This window comes from Cibotium barometz, chromosome 18, assembly GCF_041138505.1.
Source record: "Cibotium barometz isolate CiBa-2024 chromosome 18, ASM4113850v1, whole genome shotgun sequence".
NCBI classification, from domain to species: domain Eukaryota; kingdom Viridiplantae; phylum Streptophyta; class Polypodiopsida; order Cyatheales; family Cibotiaceae; genus Cibotium; species Cibotium barometz.
The window spans coordinates 34041031-34044735 of record NC_141063.1 but is presented as its reverse complement, the minus strand read 5'-3'; the positions used below and the strand labels follow the sequence as shown (position 1 = coordinate 34044735).

The 3705-nt window shown below is 41.8% G+C and overlaps 1 pseudogene; it reads left to right on the top strand.

Annotated features, from left to right (window-relative positions):
- The first annotated feature begins 893 nt into the window (after positions 1-893).
- Positions 894-1862, top strand: LOC147629231 (uncharacterized; annotated as a pseudogene).
- The last annotated feature ends 1843 nt before the right edge of the window (positions 1863-3705 follow it).

Sequence of the window (3705 nt, the reverse complement as noted above, 5' to 3'; positions counted from 1 at the left end):
TAGGGGGGACAAAATAGTGATGCACCCTCCATGCAGAATGCTACACCTACAGAAAGAGTTAGTTATCAAGATGGGTCACCTGGATACAATTTTGGGACGTCTAGAGCAAGACAAGTGATTCTCGATCAGAGCTTTCGATCAACTGCTCTTGAGGCGGCGCAGTCTGCTCTTGCTCAAGCTATCTATTTTACAGGTGGTTCTATGTCGATGGTGACACGAGATCCATGGAAGCATGCGTGGAAGAAGATCGGTGAGTATGGTCCTGGTTTTTGCCCTCCATCATATCATCAGATGCGAACAACACTATTGGACAAATGCTATGTAGACACTCAAAAGGAAGTTGATAGGTTGATTCTAAAATCAATTGATCAATCAGGATGCACTATAGTCAGTGAGACGGATGGTCAAATGTTCAGCATAGGCAATTAATTAATGTTATGGTATTTAGTCCTCGAGGGGAGTGCTTCATTAAAGCAGTGGACAGCTCAGGTGAGATCAAGACAGGGGCCTATATAGCTAATATTATAGGAGAGACAATTCAGCAAATAGGTATTCCCAATGTAGTACAGGTGATCATGGAACAATGCAAAAAACTGCAGAGCAGCTGGTCGACTCTTGGAGGAGCGCTTCCCTAGCTTACACACATTTGGTTGCAATGCACACAGCTTGAATCTTGTGTTGCAAGATTGGTATAAGAAAGATGATACTGCATGGTTCAAAAGCATTGTAGACAACTCAAGGAAGGTGGTGAAATTCATTTTGAAGAGACAACGTGTTTTGGATATGTATCGTCAACGTATGACTACCATGCTAAAGCTACCATGCGAAACAAGGTTTTGCACAAACTTCTACACCGTGGAAAGTTTGCTAAACTACAAAATAAAAATGCTATAATGGAGACATTTGTGTGTGCATCTTTCTATGAGTGGGAAGCTCAGCAATCGCTAACAGTCAAAACAAAGGTGGTGTCTTTGAAAGTCCTCATTGATGTGACAAACATTTATGGTCTGATGTGGGTGATACATACGTGGTAATGAGGCCTGTAATGTTATCCTTGTGACAGTTTGACCAAAAGTTAGCCAACATAGGAAAGGTGTATATGGGCTGGTACAATGTTCAAGAAAGTTTGAACTCTCCTTCAGAGCCTACAAATAGCTTGATAAAGCCATGGAAAGTGCCATTTAATAAAACTAAGAGGGATATCTTAAATAAGTATGTGCATGCTCGATGGGTCAGTGCGCACAGTCCATTGCACAGTGTTGCTTTCTTGCTTGATCCAGAGTATTGGAACATGGATTATGATGAATTAGATGAAGAGGTGATTGAAGACTTTTATGATGTGATCAGCAATTTCTATAGCAATGCAGATGATCAAGCGCAAGCCGTCTCATTGACTTAAAAAAGTATAGATTAAAGGAGGGCCTTTTTAGTTCTGAGTTTGTTCTCAAAACCTTGCATCAAAACAACCAGCTTGGAGGTGGTGGCTCATGAATGGTGCTTCAGTCCCTACATTACGAAAATTGGCTGTGCGAGTCCTTGCACAGTGTGCTGCCAACTCTAGCTCTGAGTGAAATTGGAGTACCTACAGCTACGTGCACTCCACTATTTGTAATCGCCTTCTAAGCAATCGTGCTGAGAAGTTGGTATACTTGTATTGCAATCACAGGCTACTCAGCAAGATTCAATCAGAAGAGTATGAAGAGGAGAGACCACGGTGGACTGTGGATAGCATTGAAGAGGACAATGAGCTAGGGCAAGAGGTTTCATCTGAAGAACTAGACTTCCGTGAGTTGGGTGGTTGTAGTTTGTTTGAATTGGATGCAAATCTTGAGGTGGATGATTGTCCTGCCGCCAGCACTTGACAAAGAAGATTATTGCGGAGCAGTGATCTAGACATATGATATATCATCTTATGAAGTGCAGAACAAGTGTTAGACTGTTTTTGCCATTATTTTTATCAAGTGCAGAGAACAAGTGTAAGACTATTCAGAAGACTTGTTGAAGGCATACTTATTAAGGTTCAATGTATTAATCCTAGAAGCCTATAACTCGTGGATATATTGTACTCATTTTGGGAATGAAGATGACTGTGTTTTACCCTAAACTGCTTTATACAATCAGGCACGATTGTGTAGTCTATGCCTGAATCTCTGAATTGTAAGAAGTCTTATGTTTTGCGTTTGAATTCATGAAATAATTGATGTAGAATTGTACTATGAAGTTGTAGTTGAATTTGAGCATCTTTTTCATTGCACTTCCTTATCATAAATTTGACATATTCAGACTACAAGTGTTAATACATGTTGGAACGAAAGACTTGACATCATCACCGCATTTGTAGCGTGCAAAATACATCAAGATTCAAAATACATCAAATACTGTGACAACTATATCAAAAGTATGGTACATCCGTTTTTAATCAAAAGTCAAGAATTACAAAGTGTTCTTCAATGATAAGTATTCGTTCATGTAGCTTCTACAAAGATAAATTCAAGTCTCTAGCAGTGGCAGCCACCAGACGTTGATAGTCTTTCTCCATTTTGAACATTGAGTATACCAACTCGTCATCAATGGGCGTCGCACATATATGACACGTAGCCTTGTTGACCATGTTCTGCATGAGACATGGTAGATGATACATGTGGCCACATGCTATGCTATAGTGACCACTCCAGTTGTGGAAGAAGTGGGCACGAATTGGGCAGGGCCCCTCGGCATGCGGTGTGTGAGGTGGAGGTGGTTGCAGCGCGTTGGGATGCTCGATCATGGTCATCACCGACTGCTACTGAAGCCGCTCCTCCATGTCACAAAGCTCACATCGCAGTAGCTTTATATCCCTCTGCAACTCTCTGGTCTCGCTTGTATCTGCCCTTGTGGTCTGCGTGGAGGTACGTAGCTGTGTCTGCAACTCCTCCATGGCATCATGGGTCTGCATAGTAGCTCCGGTTAGACCATGCCTTAGCTCTTCACGTGACACAGTTACCGCCTCAGTGCGGATGTCCACTATAGCTTTGTTGGGTGTCTTGCTGCTGAAGTCCACTGGCTATTGTAAAACATACTGCATATAAAGCATCTTTGCAAACCACAGTGGGCAATCTGTGTGGTTCAAGGTGCTGCCTGTGCATGCAAGGTATATGGCCTTTGCATGTGTGCAAATCTCTGGCACAATGCACTTGTCTAGCTTCAATCTGCCCTTGCGGATTTGCTCATCAGACACACTGGGCCATATTTGCTTGACCATATCTGTGGACACTTCTTTATTTATGTCCTTCCATTGCTTGCCGTTAGCCGGTGCCCACTCAGAGATCCGCACAGCAAGCCTTGCCTGGTCATTTGGACCAGTTGCATCTGTAAGTAGCCGTAGGCGCTCAAATGCCTTTCTAGCTTTTTTGCGTTCGTCCATACCTGGCTAATTGAGCAATATTAAAATTGAACATTGCTTTCATAATTCAGCATGACACAATATAAAGTTTGGCATGACATAAGAGAAAATCTACCACCACTACTTGGAAATTAAGCATAACTCAAGAGAAAACACCACGGGTTATGACCACTACTTGGAAACATCACTTGAAATAGTTTATGCTTGCACATATTATATACACTATGATTTATGACCGTCACTTGTCCACATCACTTGAAATAGTTTATGCTTGCACCACATTATATACAAATTAAGAACCACGGTCCACATTTTATAACCGT